We start from the raw sequence: 22,688 nt of genomic DNA, 5'->3' as shown, positions 1-22,688 counted from the left end.
TGCTTCACTCAGTTTTCTCATTCATAACATCGTATATTAACACAGTTTATGGTCAAAATGGAGACACAACGAAACCAACTTTGGTAAATTATTATTAATTAAACTCCAGACTTCATTAGAATTTTTCTAGTTTTTCTGTCAGTGTCTTCTTTCTGTTCCAGGGTCCAATGAGAGCACCTTGTTGCATTTACTTCTCTCCCCAGTCTCTTCTTGGTTGTTTCTTAGTCTTTTTCCTTTGCTTTTCATGACCTGGGACAGGGTTGAGGAAGTATTGTCCAGGTATCTGCCAGAATGTCCCCTAATCTGGGTGTGTCTAATATTTGCTCCTGATGACACTGGGGTGATGGGTTTTTGGAAAGAATACCATAGAGATTAATTGTCCTTCTCATCTCATCCTAGCAGGGTAGACATGATGCCAACATGACTTCCCTGATGATGTTAACCTTCATCACTTGGTTAAGATGAATCTGCCAGATTTCTCCATTGTAAAGTTATTCTTTTCCACCTTTCCATTCTCTGTTGCATGGAAGCAAGTAACTAAATCTAGACCATACTTAAGGGGTGGGACTTTTAAACTTCACCTCCTGGAGAGGGGCGTATCAATGTGTATTAAATAAAATTCTTCTATAAGGCAGATTTGTCTATTTCCCCCACTTATTTATTTACTCAATCATTTATTTATATCAGCAGATACTCATGGATATTTACTTATACTTTGAGTTATAATCCAGTACCATGATGTTTGTCTCATTGCCTGAATTATTTCAGCTTTTGCAACCAGGAACTGTTTCAAGTTAACTCCTGTCTCTTTGATAGTACCTCATCTTTTTACTTGTTTTACTGCTTCCTTACTTTCTGGTACTACAAGATACTGCACCTCATCTTGTATTTTCCTTGCCTCAGATCTTGAATCAGCCGTTTATTTAAGGATCATTTAAAAAAAATTTTTATTGTTGTAAAATATGTATAACATAAAATTTATACTTTTAACCATTTTTAAGTGTACAGATCAGTGACATTTTAAGGACATTCATATTGTTGTGCAACCTTCAGCACTATGTAGATTTACCCATTCCTTTTGACAGCTGTGTAGTATTCCATTGTTAGAATGTACTATAATATGTTTATTCATTCTTCAGTTGACAGTAGATTCCAAATTTTTTCAGTTTCAAACAATGCCAAAATTAGACATCTTTTTATCTGAATCCAAATGTACATGGTCAAGAGCTTCTCTAGAGTATATTTCTCAAAGCACTGGATGTTGGGATGTAGGATGAACATCTTCAAATATTTCAAGCATTATCAAATTCATCTCCAAAGTGGTCATGTAGTTTCTACTCCCATAAGTTGTAGAGCTTGTGTTTGTACACATTCTTGACAACACTTGATATTATTTTGCTCCTCTGGTGGGTCTATATCTTATTGTTTCAATCTGCATTGTTCTGCTTACAGAGTAGGATGTGCTCTTTTTAACACATTTACTGGCCATGCAAGATTCCTCCTCTGTGAATTGCTGCTTCTCGTGTTAGCTTGTCTGTCTTTTCTTATTGATCTGTAGATCTCCTTTATATTCTGGGAACAAATCCACTTTTCATTTTATGTGTTGCAAATATCTTCTCCCAGCTGTGGCTTGTCTTTTAACTTTTCTTTTGGTATTTTTTTTTATTTTTTTGTCATACAAAATATTTTAAAGATTTTTTTCACAGATAGGACCTTAATCCATTCAAAATATAATTTTTATATGGTGGGAGTGAGGGATCTAATTTTATTTGTGTTCCGCACTGTTTGTACTATATATCATTGATTCTAAGATGTACTTTTACTCCCCCATAGTTTGCCATGTCTGAAATTGTGATGCATGTTACTATCAATGCAACTCACGACACTGTTTTTCTCTTGTTACTGTGTGTAAGATACTATGTGTCTTAATTTATTGAGAATGTTTAGCATGAAGGGCTGTTGAATTTTGTCAAAGGTCTTTTCTGCATCTATTGAGATAATCATGTGGTTTTTGTCTTTGGTTCTCTTCATATGCTGGATTACATTTATTGATTTGCATATGTTGAACCAACCTTGCATCCCAGGGATGAAGCCCACTTGATCATGGTGGATAAGCTTTTTGATGTGTTGCTGGATTCGGTTTGCCAGTATTTTACTGAGTGTTTTTGCATCGATGCTCATCCGGGATATTGGTCTAAAATTCTCTTTTTTTGTTGTGTTTCTGCCAGGCTTTGGTATCAGGATGATGCTGGCCTCATAAAATGAGTTAGGGAGGATTCTCTCTTTTTCTATTGATTGGAATAGTTTCAGAAGGAATGGTACCAGCTCCTCCTTTGGACGTACCTCAAAATAAAAAGAGCTATTTATGACAAACCCATAGCCAATATCATACTGAATGGGCAAAATCTGGAAGTATCCCCTTTGAAAACTGACACCAGACAGGGATGCCCTCTCTCACCACTCCTATTCAACATAGTGTTGGAAGTTCTGGCCAGGGCAATCAGGCAGGAGAAAGAAAGAAAGGGTATTCAATTAGGAAAAGAGGAAGTCAAATTGTCTCTGTTTGCAGATGACATGATTGTATATTTAGAAAACCCCATCGTCTCAGCCAAAATCTCCTTAAGCTGATAAGCAACTTCAGCAAAGTCCCAGGATACAAAATCAATGTGCAAAAATCACAAGCATTTTTATATACCAGTAACAGACAAACAGATAGCCAAATCATGAGTGAACTCCCATTCACAGTTGCTTCAAAGAGAATAAAATACCTAGGAATCCAACTTACAAGTGATGTGAAGGACCTCTTCAAGGAGAACTACAAAGCACTGCTCAACGAAATAAAAGAGGATACAAACAAATGGAAGAACAATCCATGCTCATGGATAGGAAGAATCAATATCATGAAAATGGCCATACTGGCCAAGGTAATTTATAGATTTAATGCCATCCCCATCAAGCTACCAATGACTTTCTTCACAGAATTGGAAAAAACTACTTTAAAGTTCGTATGGAACCAAAAAAGAGGCCACATTGCCAAGTCAATCCTAAGCCAAAAGAACAAAGCTGGAGGCATCACACTACGTGACTTCAAACTATGCTACAAGGCTACAGTAAACCAAAACAGCATGGTACTGGTACCAAAACAGAGATATAGACCAATGGAACAGAACAGAGCCCTCAGAAATAACGCCACATATCTATAACCATCTGATCTTTGACAAACCTGACAAAAACAAGAAATGGGGAAATGATTCCCTACTTAATAAATGGTGCTGGGAAAACTGGCTAGCCATATGTAGAAAGCTGAAACTGGATCCCTTCCTTACACCTTATACAAAAATTAATTCAAGATGGATTAAAGAATTAAATGTTAGACCTAAAACCATAAAAACTCTAGAAGAAAACCTAGGCAATACCATTCAGGACGTAGTCATGGGCAAGGACTTCATGTCTAAAACACCAAAAGCAATGGCAACAAAAGACAAAATTGACAAATGGAATCTAATTAAACTCAAGAGCTTCTGCACAGCAAAAGAAACTACCATCGGAGTGAACAGGCAACCCACAGAATGGGAGAAAATTTTTGCAATCTACTCATCTAACAAAGGGCTAATATCCAGAATCTACAAACAGCTCAAACAAATTTACAAGAAAAAAACAAACAACCCCATCAAAAAGTGGGTGAAGGATATGAACAGACACTTCTCAAAAGAAGACATTTATGCAGCCAAAAGACAAATGAAAAAATGCTCATCATCACTGGCCATCAGAAAAATGCAAATCAAAACCACAATGGGATACCATCTTACACCAGTAAGAATGGCGATCTTTAAAAAGTCAGGAAACAACAGGTGCTGGAGAGGATGTGGAGAAATAGGAACACTTTTACACTGTTGGTGGGACTGTGAACTAGTTCAACCATTGTGGAAAACAATGTGGTGATTCCTCAAGGATCTAACTAGAAACACCATTTGATCCAGCCATCCCATTACTGGGTATATACCCAAAGGATTATAAATCATGCTGCTATAAAGACACATGCACATGTATGTTTATTGCGGCACTATTCACAATAGCAAAGACTTGGAATCAACCCAAATGTCCATCAATGATAGACTGGATTAAGAAAAATGTCACACATATACACCACGGAATACTATGCAGCCATAAAAAAGGATGAGTTCATGTCCTTTGTAGGGACATGGATGAAGCTGGAAACCACCATTCTCAGCAAACTATCACAAGGACAAAAAACCAAACACCGCGTGTTCTCACTCATAGATGGGAATTGAACAATGAGAACACCTGGACACAGGAAGGGGTTGGGGGACGGGGGAGGGATAGCATTAGGAGATATACCTCATGTAAATGATGAGTTAATGGGTGCAGCACACCAACATGGCACATGTATACATATGTAACAAACCTGCCTGTTGTGCACATGTACCCTAGAACTTAAAGTGTAATAATTTAAAAAAATGAAAAACAAAAGATAGTATGTGTCTTACAATCAGTGGCATCTTAGATTTGATGAAAGGTAGACATGTTCTAGGTTTATCCTAATTCTTGATACCCTAGTAGGATGAACCTCCTGCCTCCCTTATCCTGATAATTATTGGTCATAAAAGTTTTAGAATCATATTGTCAAGCTCCAAGCTCTGAGAATAACTCATACTTTTTTTTTCTTTGTTGGTGTTTTTTAAAATTGGAACTCCATCTAGTCCATATAGACTAGATATTTGGGGAGAATAACCATGGTTAAGACATTTTGTCAGGGTTTCACTGATACAAAGTTTAAGGTCCCAGGTTAAAGGCATGGGTCAGGTGACAAGGTGGACAGTTATAGGCTCAGAATTCTGGGTTTTTTGTTTGTTTGTTTTTTTTCTTCGAAGATCCATTTTTTTTTTCCTACCATATCATATTCCACCTGCTGGAATCAGTCAGCTTCTGGAGAAATGAGATCCCCATCACTTGAGATGTTCATGCTGTGGCTCACTGGCCACCTGTTCAGAAAGACCAATGGAGGGTTCTTCACATCAAGAGTGGAAATGAGCTCTTAGGCGCCTCCTGACTGTAACGCTCCACGAGCATGAGGGTGCATAGTGTGATGTGGAAGGCTGAAAGCACGGGCAGAATTGAGGTGCTCCAGTTTCATCATTTTGCCTGGGGCCAGGCCTGAGCTAGGAGAAAAAGAATGAAATTTTCCCAAACTTTTAGTCACTTATTTGGCTCCTGGGGAGGCCAACAAATGTTCCAGTTCCTTTTCAGCCTCGGTCTCTTCCTCTCTCTCTCACTCTGTGTTCATTTTTGCTTTCTTCTCTTTTCACCCTAAGTGTTGCAAAAGTTTAAAGCAGGAGTTGGTAAACCATAATGTGCAGGCCAAACTCATATGCTGCCTGTTTTTTGTAAATAGTTTTATTAGAACACAGCCATGCCCATTCATGTACATGTTGTCTACAGCTGCTTTTAGACTACAAAGGCAGGGTTGAGTAGCTGTGATAGAGACCATATGATCCACAGAGTCTAAAGGATTAGATTGACTCTCAGGCAGTCTAAAAGATTATTTGATTCTTTATGGAAAAAAAAATTGGTAAACCCTGGTTGAAAGGAACAACTTGTTGACATAAAGACCATTTGTTCCCTGGATTCCAAAACTGAAGGTTGCCTTTATGGTTTAATTCTGTTCATGTTTTAGCATTTTTTTTCCTTTGTAGAAGGGTTCGATGGTTCACATACAGCTCTGAACAGAAGTATGAAAATACAGGCAAGAGTACAAATCCACTCAGAGAAACATGGACCCCAGCAAAAATGCAATTATTTTCTTCTGGTTGAGGCTGCCCTTGGGAAATTATCTTTGGAGGAGGCAACTGGTGCCAGGGCTCAAAATAGAATAAGGAGAGAGGATTTCAGGGACACTTTCTGGCAGAGCTAATTTTCTCTTCCCCAAGTTTACTGTGGAGAGGATGGCAGAGAGGCGTTATTATAATCCTTCACTAAAAACTTCTTTGTGCCAACTAAGTAGTCAGGTGAAATGTGGCATTTCAATTTTTTTGTGACCGAATTACTGGTTTTTGACAAAACCTCTCTCTTGGATCTGAGCTTCCTGGCTTCCTTTCTCTGCAGCCCTTTCTGCCTCCGTCTTCTTCTTCTTCTTCTTCTTCTTCCTTTTTTTTTTTTTTCTGAGACGGAGTCTTGCTCTGTTGTCCATGCTGGAGTGCAGTGGCAGGATCTCAGCTCACTGCAACCTCCACCTCCTAGGTTCAAGCAATTCTCCTGCCTCAGCCTCCTTAGTAGCTGGGATTACAGACATACACCACCATGCCTGGCTAATTTTTGTATTTTTAGTAGAGAGGGGGTTTGCCATGTTGGCCTGGCTGATTTCAAACTCCTGGCCTCAAGTGATCCTCCCACCTCCACCTCCCAAAGTGCTGGGATTTCAGGAGTGAGCCACCATGCTCAGCCATGCCTCCGTCTTCTTTATTTCCATCTCTTTACAACTACTGCTTTACATATCACCAACCCCTCTTTCCTAATTTGAAGCGACTGAGACCCAAAAATTATGGACTTTGAATATTTTCCTCCACTATGAAGAGCAACAGCTGGTATCGCTAGTCTCCCAAAATGTTGCATGGGGGCCACTTGTGGAACAGAGGTCTATTTTAGGTGACACATCAATAGACTGAAAACAAAAAATGAATAACTAAATACCACCAGTTAAAAACAACATAAATTTGAAAAATTAATCTCAGCATATTGAATCCAGATTTCTTGAGTGGTATTGTTTGAAAAGTTACCAACCCAATTGTATTAGTTTGTTTTCATGCTGCTGTGAAGAAATACCTGAGACTGGGTAATTTATAAAGGAAGGAAGTTTAATTGACTCACAGTTCCACATTTCTGGGGAGGCCTCAGGAGACTTACAATCATGGTGGAAAGCAAAGGAGAAGCAGGCACCTTCTTCACAGGGTGGCAGGATGGAGTGAGCACAAGCAGGGAACTGTCAGACACTTATAAAACCATCAGATCTTGCGAGACTCACTCACCATCACAAGCACAGCATGGGGGAAACCACACCTGTGATCCACTTACCTCCACCTGGTCCCACCCTTTACACGTGGGGATTATGGGGATAACAATTCAAGGTGAGATGTGAGCGAGTCAAGCCATATCACCAATAAAAGCAATAACAGTTGTGAGAGGCTGAATAACGTCCCCCTCAGATACATTCATGTCTTCATCCCCAGAACCTGTGAATATATTATTGTTTCATGTGGGAAAGGGAACTTAGCAGGTGTGATTAAGTTAAAGATCTTGAGATGGGGACATTATCCTGGATTAACTGGGATCCAATGTGATCACAGGGTCTTTATCAGAAGGAGGGATGGGGAGGATCACAATTAGAGGAAAGGAGATGTGATAATAGAAAGAACATGTGTGTGTGTGTGTGTGTGTGTGTGTGTGTAAGTATGACTAAAAGAGAGATGAGGAGAGAGAGAGAGAGAGAGAGAAATGTGAGGATGCCACATTGATGGCTTGAAGATAGGGGAAGAGGCCATGAGCCAAGGAATACAGGAACTTCCAGAAACTGGAAGGAAAAAGCAAAGAAATGAATTTTTTCTTAGCGCCTCCAGAAGGAACACAGCCCTGCCAACACTGAGTTTAGCCACTGCATACTTCTGACTGCCACAAATGTCAGATGATAAATTTCTGCAGTTTTAAGCCACTAAATTGGTCATAATTTTTCACAGCAACCACAGGAAACCCGCTGACGGCACATCCAAGTATCTCCTGTTTCTGGCTCTGTGCTAAGTGCTCTGCCCATGTTATCTGATTTACATGCATAATCACCTGGTAAGTAAGGAATTATCATTTCCATTTTACGAATGAGACGCAGAGAGAACAGTTACAGAGTTTCAGTCCGAGTCTGTCCGACTCCAGGGTTTATGTTCTTACCATACGGCTCCACCATAGTAAGAAATCTCCGTCCTGAGTGGTTTGCTCAAGAACTGACATTTACCAAGGGGTGATCTCTCACTATTTCCTTTGCTGTTGACTCATGGCATGGTGGAACGATTGCAGAAATGGATGATGGATAATCAGGTATTGTCCCCAGTGGAGTGACCTTTCACGAGTCCCTTTTTTCTTGGTCTGTCTCTTCATCTATGTGGGCAGAAGGTGTGGGCAAAGTGACATTTACTCATTCGTTCATCTCTGTGAGACCTTGGTATGATATTTCCAGTTCATCCAGACCTGCAGACACAACAGAGACCAAATTGCCACCTGTGTTCTGTCCCTTGGATTTTGAACGTTGAACACAGATCTTTCCATTGGAGAAAAATACCTTTAAATTTTCAGTCACAAGGTGTTCAATTTAGAAGCAAAGAGTGGATAGAAATCTTCCCAAATAAACCTGTGACTGAGAAAACTTGGTATCTTGCAGAAATATATTTATCTTGTTAGTGTTACTGGAGAGTATTTGCATAGCAGGAAAAAGAGCTTTTAACTCGTTTCCTTATCTGGCCTTCTTACTGAAGAGAATTTTTCCCCCTGAAGGTGTATCTCGCTATTGAATCTGGCGTTTAAAGGAAATATCATCAGGACCTGTGATGAAAATTGAATTTTCGCAATGCCTAAGGATGACTTTCTTTAACTAACTTTGCAGACTCCCAACCTTAAATGGATGCAGACATTCTGGTCTGCTTTGGATCTTCTAGACTCTTCTGGCTTTCAATCTTTTTTGACAAGCCTCGCCTTCTTCCGCTGTCTCCTCCTCTGCTCCCAGTACTGTTTGGAAGTCCTGCCTTTATTCTGTGTTCATCTCGCTGTTTCTTGAATTGAAAAGTCCCTAATCTCTTTCCTCTTGTGGACACTTAGGTGCAGAGGTTTCAGAGTCTAGGAAATTGGCAATTCCTTTTCTCTTATTGATAGTGCAGGTCTCGATTTCATTCCAATACCTGGATTTCCCTGAACCTTTAGGGAGAATGGTGCCTGCCTTCTGCATAGGGTAAGAGAATAGGGTTAGCTGTAAAAATGGAAGGGGTGGCATTTCTTAACCCTCAAGTGACCTAAGCATTGGCTGAAACCCATTGTTATTCCTGTTTCAATAGTTGCCTCGGATATTGATCTTAGAGATGCGAGCTCATTCCATATATGACTATTAGGTGGCATTTTAGATATATTCAGTCCAGATACAGGACCCTGGCAGTGATCTACTCTCAGATGCTGAGCTCTGCAGTCACTTGGTATCTTGCAGCAGTCAAGGAAATATTAGGAGAACAAGACCATGAGATAGGAGGTGACATCACTGACACTTTGCCCTAAAGAACAGAACTAAAAACCCTTTCTGCAAGTTTCTGGTGAAGCCGTAGGTCCCACACACAAAACTTGAATGCAAAATCAGGGAATGCCCCAGCGATGAGTAAGCCTGAAGTCGCTATGTATAAGTCCTGGAAGCACTGTACAGCCCATTTTATAGGAAAAACTCCACCCTCTGAGCTAAAGAAACAGCTGGCAAGCATAGAAACCCACTCAAGTTTTCGGCTGAAAGGAGACTCTGTTAAATAAAGTGGCCATATAATTTATTGACTAAACCAGGACACTTTTTATTCAGGTGAAATTTCTACAAAGTAAATGTATAAATCTTATCTGTATATCTTGATACATTTTTGCATATATATTAACCCATGTAACCACCACCGAGAGCAATGTAGAAAACAATTCTCATCAGTCCAGAAAGCTCCAACAAGACCCTTCGTAGTCACTGGCCACCTTCCCTACTTACCTAAAGGTAACCATTTTTCTCATTTCTGTCATCGTAAATTAACATTGCCTGCTCATGAACTTCATCTAAATGAAATCATGCAGTATGTATTTTTTTATATGTACTCAGCAATAGCAAAGGAAGAACTACTTTCAACAAAAAGGTTGACTCTCAGAAACATCATATTGAGCGAAACAAACTGGAATCCATTTGAGAGTGAGGCTCACTATTGACATGAGTGGGACAGCAGGCAAAAAAGGGGGGCTGTTCTGGGGAATCAAGATGAATGTTCACCTTATCTTTAGAATACAAAAACCTCAAGCCTGTACCATACAAAAGTACAGTGTCTGGAAAACCCTCTCATGCAATAAGGCTTTGTTCTTTAATAGACAACTTGAGCTCTATTCCTGCTGAGGGTCACCTGCCTTTTCAGTGATTTGGCTTTCTCTTTCGAGATTCACCTATTTGGCCAGGGAGCAACAGAGATGAGAGCAGGTATGAATACAAGGCCCTTCCCAGCCTTTGAAATATCTCAGGGGGCCCACCCCTCACATTCAAGCTCCCTTCTCTCCTCACAATGCCTGCAGAATTAATCTTGTGCAAGAAGTGTCTCAGCTCCTGCACACCCTTCTGATAGCCACTGTTTCTCACCTGCTTCCACACCCCTGGCAGAATTCAGGAATCATTAGCTTTTGATGATCTTGTGTTTCGAAACTTCAATCTCTTATACTTTGAAATTGAAATTCCTGAGACTGCAAGGGACCCTACACTGACAGCTGACTTACTGAACTTTCTCCAGCTTCAACAGACCAGAGAGTCAATCTGTCCAGTTCACTTCCTGCAGTGTACTATCTGTCAGGAAGCTCAAATCCAGGCTTGTGAAACTGAGAGCCGCATCCATTTCCCGTCTTTTCCATGTGTCAGGAAATAAGATGAAATTAACTTGCACAGTAATTAACAAGTGTCAGGCTAGTGAAATGCCATGCAGGACTATGCATTCTAGACTGCTACTGAGAGTGGCAGCAGCGGTACAACTGTCCTTCCTGAAATCCAGTTTATTTTATTTTATTTTATTTTATTTAGACTGATTCTCACTCTATCACCCAGGCTGGAGTGCAGTGGCGCGATCTCGGCTCATTGTAACCTCTGCCTCCCAGGTTCAAGTGATTCTCTAGCCTCAGCCTCCCGAGTAGCCTCCCTGGGACTACAGGCATGGGCCACCATGCCCAGCTAATTTTTGTATTTTTAGTAGAGATGGGGTTTCACCATGTTGGCAAGGCTGGTCTCGAACTCCTGACTTCAAATGATCTGCCCACCTCCGCCTCCCAAAGTGCTGGGATTACAGGTGTGAGCCACAGCACCCAGCCTCAAAATCCAGTTTTAAATTCCAAATATTTCCTGCTCTCGTCAAATAACCCATCTTTCAATTAGGAATTACTCTGGCTTTCTTACCTCTTACAGAATACATATTTGTCTCTGCATGGCAGTTTCTCAGTCTATCAAGTGGACTTAGGCAGATAACTCAGGAACGAATAATAAATAAAATAAGTGCTTAGCCTAATACCTGCCCTGTAGTATGATTGGAATAAACTTTAGCAGTTACCTTTATGAAATGTGAAAATTGAAATCCTTTGCAGTCTGTCTACAGCCCAATTTTCATCTCTTTTCCTGTCTCTCCTGTTTTATGATCGTGTGTATTCAAATTTGCACTCCCATCCACCACAGATACCGTGTCAGCTCCTCCCACCTGGCCAATTCCTACTTTTCCCATGGGACTCCTTCGGTAGAAAGATCCTAGTTCTTCAGGGAGGGTGGATGGACCACTCTTCCGGACAACAATTTTATATGCTGCTACTTCTGTCCTTGTCAAACCACAGCCTCGCATTTCTGTTTATGGGTCCACCCATGACATTTGAGCTGTTTGTGGACAGGGAATTCTGGTATTCAGGGGAGAATTGTTAGCTTTCACCATATACATGAATCCCTGCTGTTATTCACCCAGGGACAGGTAGATTTGCCCTTGTGGGAAGTAGCACAGTCATACATCAATTCCTATAATTGAATCATCTTTCTTGCTCCTTTTTATTTTGGATCCATGTTTGAGGTTTGTTTATTTTCTTTCTTTTCTTCCATGGCTTATGTCTCTTGTCAGGCAGTTACATCTCTCATTGCGGATCAGTTCCAGCTGATACCTTCCTCTTGGTCTTCAAAGCAAAATTTATGCTAATCTTAGAGTTTGTATTTTTATTCAAAATCTTTAAAATAGGGTGGAAACCCATTTAGATGTTTTCCTCTGGTGAGGTAACAATAACTTAATAATAACATAAATAATAGCAATTTTGTGATAGTAAACGTACAATAATTATATTCCATATAATATGATAATTAAAGTATGTAATTTCAGTGATTAGCATAATGTCTGACACATACTGCAACTGATAGGTGAAGCCTAAACACTTTTACCCAATGCTCATACCCAGACACAAAAAAACAGTCCATAAACACCCTTCTTCCTCTGTTTGGTCTCTGGCCTGGGCACAGCTACCTTCTCTTATCTGTTTTCTTCTTTAGTCCTGTGTTGGGTTTTTGTGTACTGGATCTTGTATATTTATCTTTCTTGATTTACTACTCCATCGTGTTAAAGCTCATCTTCTGGGAGTTTCCTGAATAAAGGTACATGAACAGAAGGTTTTTTTGTACTTACATATTGGAAAATTTTCTATTTTACCTTTTCACTGGATTGATAATTTGGCTGGGTATAGAAACTTAAGTTGAAAATCATTTTTTATTTAAAATTTTGATGACATTGACCCACTGTCTTCTAGCCTGTGATGTTTCCATTGAGATTTCTAATGCCATTCTGATTCTTATTCTTTTGTATGTGACCTGTTCCTTCTCTCCCCACTTCTATCCCATTCCTAAAATATTTTAATGACCATCCTGTGTCTTAAATGTTCTGAAATTCCATAATAATACATCATGGTGTAGGGTGTGGAATTCTTCTTCTCTCTCTCCCTTACTCCTTTTGTCTCTCCTTTTTTCCTTCCTTCCTTAGCTGAAGATGGACACACTTGACATGAAAACTCACATCTTTCAGTTCTAGAAAGTGTGTTTTGTTGTTTTTTTGATAATCCCCTCCCATTTTTATTTTCTGTTCTTTATTTTTGAAACATCTATTATTTGAGTATAAGACTTCCTTCTGATTTTTTAAGCATACACTTAACTAATTGTCTATTTTCTGTCTTTTTATTTTATATTCTGGAAATTTATTTGAATTTGTTCTCTAAACACTCTTGACTTCTAAAAATTTTTCTACAATATTAAAAAAATTTTCACCTTATTTGTGTTCTTTGATTCTGCTCCCTGCACTCACCTATTTTTTTTCTTGTTTTACAAATGTGATGTCTTGCTCTTATCTTTTGGAGATAACTTATTTGTAAATTTCTTCTTCTCTCTGGATTATTTGGTCCTTTTTCTCTCTGAGTCCTTTTATTAGGGCGTGACTCTTTCATCCCAAAGGCTTCCTTCTAATGTCTGTTGGTCCTTGAAAGACTGTTCATATGTTTAGGAATGCATTAAAAAACCTCTGGCCAGACTCAGTGGCTCATGCCTGTAATCCCAGCCCTTTGGGATTGGGTGGGTGGATCACTGAGGTGGGTGGATCACCTGAGGTCGGGAGTTCAAGACCAGCCTGACAAACATGAAGAAGTCCATCTCTACTAAAAATTTAAAAATTAGCCAGGTGTGGTGGTGGGTGCCTGTAATCCCAGCTACTCAGGAGGCTGAGGCAGGAGAATTGCTTGAACGCAGGAGACAGAGGTTGCACTGAGCCGACACGGTGCCCCTGCACTCCAGGTTGGGTGACAGAGTAAGAGTCCATCTCAAACAAACAATAAAAAAAGACACCTCTGCATGAATGATGGCGAGAGGATGGTGGTTATCTGGTATGTTTCACTTTAACCATTCAGTGTTGCATACTTTTTATTAAAGCACCCAAAATGTCAATAATAGAGATCAGGGATTTGCTTCCCTGGAATTCTCCAGAAATAAGCCTTCCATTTTTCTGCCCTGGAAGGTGAGTGCCTGATGGCTGGTATTCTGGAGGTAGAAAACTCAGCTCTCAACTGTGCCCTATGTCCCTGCCTCTAGAGGCTCTCTGTAAAATTTCTTCAGTAAATCAGTCTTCAAACTCTAGTAGTGGCCATGAAGATCCATGGCATAAACAGATAAACAGACTGTCTAATCATGGTCTATAAAAGCTGTCTCCTTTCAGCCTCAGTCCTCAGGTGTTTTTTTTTTTTTTTTTTTTTTTTTTTGACAGAGTTTCACTCTTGTTGCCCAGGCTGGAGTGCGATGGTGCGATCTTGGCTCATTGCAACCTCCACCTCCTCGGTTCAAGCGATTCCCCTGCCTCAGCCTCCCAAGTAGCTGGGACTACAGGCATGTGCCACCATGCCTGGCTAATTTTTGTATTTTAAGTAGAGATGGGGTTTCACCATGTTGGTCAGACTGGTCTCGAGCTCTTGACCTAAGGTGATAACCCATCTCAGCCTTCCAAAATGCTGGGATTACAAGTGCGAGCCACCGCGCCCGGCTCTCAGGGGTTTTATAGGAGGAATTAGCTGCTCAGATATCCCCACTTCAAACATTTAGGTTGCAACTTCCTTCATTTTTATTTCCCATCTTCTACTTTCTTCTAGCCCACATTCTCGTCCTTTTTGTTAACACTTTGTCAATCTTTACTGTCACTTTATTATGTCTTTTGAGTAGAAAGGAGAGGTGTGCATGGTCAATGGCATTTCCCCCACAAATAACATTTAAATACTCAGCTTTCATCTGAGAAGCCCTAATTGGTGTCTCCATGTGAGTGGCATGAGTCGATGTTGCAAATACCAGGCTTAGACCAGTGTGGGGTCATCTCTGGGTGTGGGATCACTTTTATGGGGACACAAAATCTTCTACAATGTATTTTTTTCTCTCCAAAAGAACATAAACCCAGAAGCTCAAGTGTAGGAGCAAGGCAGGAGACTTCATTGTGCTGTCTTTATTGTTCATTTCTTGTTGTTCCTGAATAGCATGATAAATGTCTTTTGGATGGATGAATGAATCCCTGAATAAAGGTCTTGTCTGCTTGAAATGGTAGAAAAAGCATGTGAAGAAATAAGAATCTTGCTCCGTAAAAGTGACATTGAGAGTTGATCTGTTAAAAAATAATGGAGCTGCTGTCTCTTTGACTCAGCAATAATAGACATTTTCTGGGTAATCTGCTAAGTTCCAGCACTATATTACATGCTCCAGTTATCAATAAATGATCAATGAATAATAATCTTATCAATTAATAAATACATAAGCTGATAATTTCCACATGGCTAATTATAATAAGCTAATTATACTAACATAATAATAATATTTCCAAAGAATAAGATAAATAAACTGATAAGTTCAATATAGTTTGGTATGCAATGTAGTAGTATATATAGGCAGATATTTTATTTGGTGTATGTACATAATAATATATTCATTATTAAAATACACAGAGACATATTATATATAATTATAAAGTTAAAAACAAAACTCTATAACCTTTCCACTTAAGTAATGCCCATTACCATTTTTTTTTAACAAGTTAGTACTACATATAAAAAATTTAAAAAGTGAACACCACCTTCAGCTCCTTTTCACAGCTCCTCTTAAGAAATAAATTACTATCAATAGGTTTTTTTTAATGTGTGTGTGTGTGTGATTTTTTTTTACTACAAATAGAAACATTCTATATGTAGTGTTTTGAATATTTTTTCTTTATCTTTTTAAAAAAATATTATTTATCTTTTTTTGAGACAGAATCTTGCTCTGTCTTGCAAGCTGGAGTGCAGTGGCATAATCATAGTTCTCTGCAGCCTCAAACTCCTGGGCTCAAGTGATTCTCCAACCTCGGCCTGGGACTGCAGGCACACACCACCACATCTTTGAACTCCTGACCTCAAGTGATCCTCCCACCCCAGCCTCCCAAAGTGCTGGGATTACAGGTGTGAGCCACCACAGCCAGCCAATCTTTTTTTTTTTTCAGTTAGTAAACCTAAGAGATCTCATTATTTTTAAACAGTGGCATGCATTTATTTCACTCTCTGTATGTAGCAGATATTAATAAATCTTTCTTAGATAAGTCTGCTTTAGACAGCTTCCATCCAAATTTTTAATGTTACAAAGTTATTGCAGTAAGCACCCTTGTACTTGACGCTTGGCATCAGGTGGAAACCCAACATCGGTTAAAAAAATGACTTCTTAGCCGGGTTTGGTGGTGCATGCCTGTAATCCTAGCTACTCAGGAGGCTGAGGCAGGAGAATTGGTTGAACCCAGGAGGCAGAGGTTGCAGTAAGTTGAGATTGTGTCGCTGCACTCCAGCCTGGGTGACAGAGCAAGACTCTGTCTCAAAAAATAAATAAATAAATAAATAAATAAAGACTTCAGTGACCTCTCCAGTTTGGTTCCTGCCTTCATATCCGGACAGCACCCCCACCACCTCTCTTCCCCGAGCTCAGCTCCTACATGGCTTCTAAGCACAGGGCAATAATTTTTAAAGGTTGCAAAGAGCCTTATTTTTGAGAATGTTGAATGCCTAGACAGAAACCCACTTGGTTCCAAAGAAAAACGTCAACCTCATCTCCCAAATTATCCTCCAGCTTGGATAAAACAAAGCCTCTTTTTAGTTAACAAAATGGACCGTCATCACTGTTCCCTCTCTTTTTCCTGGGTATGATTGTGTTCATGTCCATAATCCTCTTAGTGTTGAGTGAGGGATAATGGCTTTCTCTACATCTGGGTAAGAGAGAAGGAGCCAACGCCTTTCATGTGCTTCTGTGCCATTTATTCCTACCTGTTTTAGGGCTCAAGGGTATCTTGGGATTTCCTCCCTGCACAGAAGTGGAGTGGGAAGCACGATGGTAGAACACTCCTCTGTATTGATTGGGACTGACTAGAATGTCTGTCCCAGTCAGCCAGAGTGAGATTGTAGAGTGAGAATTTCCAAATTACCATTGGAGTGAGAAGCCATGGTCAGAACCATGGAATCAGGTGTGAAGGATAAGGCAAAGCAGTGAAGAGGAAAGCATTTAATGAAAATGAAAGCTGAGCTGGGGAGGGTGTGGGAGAAACAGACCACCAATGGGCTGTCTTTTTGTGCAGCTGGGGTGTCTTGTTGGTGTAATAAACCTAAGTAAGCTCCGATGATGCCTTTTCACTATATACCCATGTATTTGTCTTGCCAACTGATCTGTGAGATCCTTGAGGTCAGAGGCTGTGTTTAATTCATCTCTGTCTAAGCATTCAACAGGAGGGTCTGACTCACAATAGATTTTCAGGCCGTGTTTGTTAAATGAAAACTGGATTTTATTAGTGGTCTCCAAACCTGGCTCTGCATCAGAACATCAGAGTCACTGGGTGAAAATATAACCCTACATTTCTGGGCTTAACTCCAGATCTCCTAAATGAGAATGTCTAGGGACAAAACCGGAGAATCAGTTTTACAGACAAGATCACTGGTTGTTTCTTATGCATCCAGCCCTCTGCTGCTCTATGGTCCAGGAGATGGAAGCCATTGCTTTATTTTATGACAATCATTTTTATCCTGCCAGTGTCCTGGAGTGGCAAATATGACATATTCCTTACGGAAAGACCCTATCTTCAGATGGTTCCAACCAGTTCCCCCTTGTCAGAGACTGCAGGGGGATTTTGTAACATTTTGCCATGTAAAGCCAGGAAAGGCTTATATATTTTTTTTCTTTCCCGGACATCCATGCTATGGACAGGCTGCAGCCTGGGTGTGCTTGGGTATTCTTCCCCGAAAGTCACATTCTTTCCGAGATATTTACAATGGCAGAGATAATGGGTTATTGATGAACCAATCAGCTGGGATGGCCCCTGGTGAATTAGTTCTTGGCCACTGGCCTGCCTGGGATAAGAAGCTATTGCTGAGCTCGGCAGCATCTGGCGAAGGTCTAAATCACACCCATCACTTCCTGCAAAGCCAGTAATCTCTGTTAAAGGCACTACTGCGGCCAATTCCTCATACAGGGAAGCAACTTATTTAATTTATAGTTAATTGAAGACTTGGAGCTTTGGAATCAGACAGATGAGTGTTTCACCCCGGCTCCTCCTCTTTTTCCTCACTGTGGAACGAAATACAGGTTATTTAACAACTCCAAGTTTCAGCTTCCTCATCTATGAAATGTTAACCTCATTTTGCAGAATTGCTATAAACAGTATATGAAATGATGAGTGCAAAGCATTTCACAGTTTACATAGCACTTTCACTTTCATAATCTTATTTAAATCTCACAATAATCATATATATATTATATATATGATTAGTTCATTTCTTTATACATAAATATTACAAGGTTCAAAGAATTTGAGTATCTTACTTGAGAATCAACCCCTCCCTCATCCCCAATACACACACATTTTATAGACGAGGAGACAAATATTCAAGAGCACCGAGGATTTGTCCAAGGTCACATGGTCAATAGATGACCAGGTTTATATCTTCCCATAGTACTTAGAATAAAATCCAACTTCATACATTGGCCTTCAAAGACTTAATTGGAATAGTTTCTATCTTCCTGTTTCTCTAATTGTGGAAGGTGCAACAATAGCCCCAGTTCTCCACCCTTCCTGGTGTTCAGATCCCTTGCCATGTAAATATACCATATCTGCCTATGCTGGCTCAGAGATCAGGCTTGTGGTGTGCATTACTAATAAAATATAATAGTATGCTGGTTCCAAGCCTAAGCCTGCAAGGGGCATTGCATGCTTTTTTGCATCCTTGTGCCTTTGCCATTTCTGGAGAACATGTCTGGACTACACTGCCAGAAGGTAAGAGACCTGTGAAACAGAATTTAGAGCTGATCCCAAGCTGACCCCAGATACATGAACAATAAATATAATGTTAAAAACCACTGGAACTTGTAGTTGTTTGTTATGCAGCATTGTTCTATCAACAATAACTGAAACACAAAGTTCATCTTCTGGCACTCTCTCACTAAGTTTATTACATCCATACTGGGTTTCTTTCCCTCCCTCAGACAAGCCAATCTCTTTCTCTCCTTATTTCATTTGCAAATATGCTGCTTCACCTCGAATGCACTCCTCCCCACTCTTTCTGCACAGCTGCATAGCTCTTCCTTTGTCATCCTTGAAGTTTCAGCTTCAGTGCCACCTCCTCAGAGAGAACTTCCTTGACCATTCTGTCTGCATTAAGATATTCTACATATTCCCTATCACTAAATCCTATTATTTACCATCATAGCTTTATTACAAGTTTATGGTCATACAATAATTATTTAGCTTGGTAAAGCCTACCATGACAGGGTTGGTGGCAGGATGTTTTGTTCACCGCTCTAAGCACCCAACATAGTACCCAACCAGGGTACAAGGCTTGTTTTCAGTACGTATTTAGTGAATAAATGCACACAGAAGAAATAAATTGGCAGAACCAGGATTTCAACTTATCACTGTTTTCCTCTCTTTCTTCTGTGCCACAATTATGGCTTTAGGGGAGGTTTAAGGTTTATCTGTCTTGGAGTACCCTATCTAATATGATTCTCTGATAATGTTTAGCCTGTTTAGCTAGCATCTTTTCTTTTAAATCAGTTTACACTAAAGCAAGCAGCTTAACATTTTTAGGGATTAGCTGACAGTCAGCTGAGAGGAGATACAGGAAAACATCTCAGGGTGGATCAGAATATAGGGAGATGAAAGCCTCAGGAGAAAAAAGGGAATCTGAGGCTACGGCAGGAATATTTATTGGGTTCAGCCATGGACCCGTTCTACAAGGGGCAATTCTGGTTTCTGCTGTCAGCTATTGTTGAAGCAACTGGCTGACATTTTGGAGTCTCCATTTTATTCTGGAGGAGAGACACTTAGCTGGAGGAATAATCTCTGTCTTCACGAAGAAATGCATGCATTTCATTCTGGGCCACTAGTCCCTGCTCTCTAAGGACCAGAACTTGACATAGCTGGAATCTTGCTGTTGAAGGTGTTCAACCAGAGTAACACTCTGGATCAATGTCTAGGAGGACCAAAGTTTTGGGGACTCAGCTGTTTCAAGTTTTATTGTATCACACAAGGACAGAGACCAGGAGTGTGGATGCCTTCTATCCTCAAGTCAGAACCCTGAGCAAACTGCCCACTTAGCACTGAGAGCCCTGTTAAGGGAGAGGGGAGAGGGTGGCAGGGAGATTTGATGCAGTAAATGCAAAAATCAAAGTGGAAATTCAGACTTTCTGCTGCAGGGCCAGGAGAAAAGTTAACAAAAACAGGCTATCTGGTGGTCCAAAAATTTAGATGGCTTTTATAGGACTGAAAGTATAGAAAGAGAATAAAGCAGATCACAGAACAGATTCTATTTACTGCTCTGGTTATGAGAAACATTGCTACAAATGACCAGAAATTTCTAGTGGAGAATGTATCATTAGGCTGTGATAATCCCACAGCAATGGTTTCTAAAGTATGTCCCCTAAAACAGGTTTCAGTAATATGTTAATATGAATTCTAGGGAGAAAAAAAGAGTTTCTGTGTTGAAATAAATTATAAAAACATCACACACTTTATCGTTCTCTTGAAGAGTCACATGCAAATTTGCAAAGCTTCTGAAAAATCCTGCAATAAATAAAACCTTTCTTAAAAATTTTTTCTTCTAAATGTTCATGTTTTTCTAAACTTATTTCACTATGAAACCATAGTAAATGAGAATAACAAAAAATAAAATAGAAACAATTTCCTTCCTCTTTCATTTCTTCTTTTCTTTTCTTCCTCTTTCCTCCTTTTCTTCTATCATTTCTAATTTTGCTTAATGCCAGTTAACATTGTTCTGCAAATCACAGACTGCAAACACACAGACCTTGAGAATTTTTTAATGTGTTGCATTTTGTTTTCATGCTTACAATAAAACAAACAAAATGAAGCAGAATGCTTATTCATTGGCCTCCCTCCCATATGCCAATTATTGCACTATGTAGCTTTTGCACACCAAAACTCATTTTATTATCAAAACCACAATGAAGTTAGGGAATGTTATCACTTTTTGTCAGATGAGGAAACTGAGGTTCAGAGAGATGGAGTTGCTTTTCCAGGGACACACTGATGGTAAAATTATGTGGCCATGTTTAAACTCAGACCGTCTACTCTCAAGTTTGCTTTTTTTACCCACCAAGATATTACAATCTGGGAACTAAGCCCATCCCTATCTAACCAGAAAAAATATAATTTCTGTTTTGTAAAAAAAGTTATTTCTAACTATTATTTCAACTGAGATCTGCTGATCAAGGGCTCTCAATATTTGTAGAAGATGCGTAAGTTAAACTGTCAGCCAGTGGCATCAAAAGGGATGCACTAAGTTCACACACAAGCTTGGTGGGCTGAGAAGGTTGTGCCAAAACTAGTTCCATTTTCTCTGTGATGTGTGGATGAGTGCAGTCGATAATTATATCCTGTGGTTACATGGTATGTATAATGATATCTATTTACCAGTTAGTTTTTTTTTTCTAAGGAAAAGTACACAGCCTGCTGAGATTTTTATAGAGAATAAATGGTGCAGGCCTTGCCTGCATTGTAGACATTATCTATCCCAACATCTCCCAATGTCTTGACACATTGTAGGATCTTCTCTGGGCCTATGCCTTAAGTTCAAACACCACTCACTCATTTCTGTCCTGCTCATGAAAATAAGAAATCCCTCCTGGTTCTTCTCACCTCATATCTGCCTTACCTCTTATTTCCCATTCTGTTTATACACTACTTCAAGGATTTGAGGCCAGAAATTGGTTTCCAGTCATATTTTAGATGCTTTTGATTTGTGTACTAAGCACTTTCTTTGTATTACCTCATTCCATTTCCCAACAACCCTTTACCTGTATAGCAGGTTCTGTTGTGACACCCCCTACCCCCAATTTTAAAGAAGAAAATATTGAGTTTTAGTGTAGCTAAGTAACTTTGTCACCCAAGTTATCCTATTTGAATGTTTAACTCTAGATAGACTATTTTTAAATTAGTTATCTATTGCTAACAAATTACCTCAATATATAGCAGCTTAAATAACAGCATTGATTATTTCAGTTTCAGTGGGTCAGGAATCCTGGCTTAAATTAGATGGTACCCATGTCTTGAGGGTTTCTTGAAAGGCTGTAGTCCAGGCATCGGCTGAAGTTGCATCCTCATCTGAAGGTTTGACTGGGTGAGAATCTACTTCCGAGCTCACAAATGTGGTTGTTGGCAGTTAAGAATCTTACAAGCTATTGGACTAAGCTCCCAGTTCCCCAAGAGCTATTGGCCAGATGTCTTTCTCAGTTCCTTGCCATGTGGGCCACTACGTAGGGTATCTTACAACATGGTGGTTAGCTTCATCAGAGTAAGCAATAAAGAAGACAGAAGAGAGAATAAAGGTGGCCCTATGTATCTGTGGGCACTGCATCTACAGATTCAATCAACTGTGAATCAAGAATACTAAAAAAAATAAGTAATACAAATAAAAATAATACAGTATAACAACATTTACATAGCATTTACCTTCTATTCAGTATTACACATAAGTACTCTAGAGATGATTAAAGTGTGTGAGAGAATGTGCATAAGTTATGTGCACCTACCAGGTCATTTTATATGAGAGACTTGAGCATCTGCGGATTTTGGTGTCCATGGAGGTCCTAAAACCAATCCCCTGTGGATGCTAAGGAATGACTGTACCAGCAAGATGGAAGTCACAGTTTTTTGTAGCTAATCATATAAATAACATCCCATTGCCTTTGCTGTATTCTGCCTATTAGAAGCAGGTCACTCAATCAGTCTACCCTTAAAGGGAGGGAATTGCAAAAGACCACAAATACCAGGTGGTGGAAATTATTGGAGTTATGTCAGAAGCTGCCTAAGGCAAGT

This window comes from Pan troglodytes, chromosome 18 (genome assembly GCF_028858775.2).
Source record: "Pan troglodytes isolate AG18354 chromosome 18, NHGRI_mPanTro3-v2.0_pri, whole genome shotgun sequence".
Classification (NCBI taxonomy): Eukaryota; Metazoa; Chordata; class Mammalia; order Primates; family Hominidae; genus Pan; species Pan troglodytes.
This window is presented reverse-complemented; position numbering follows the sequence as displayed.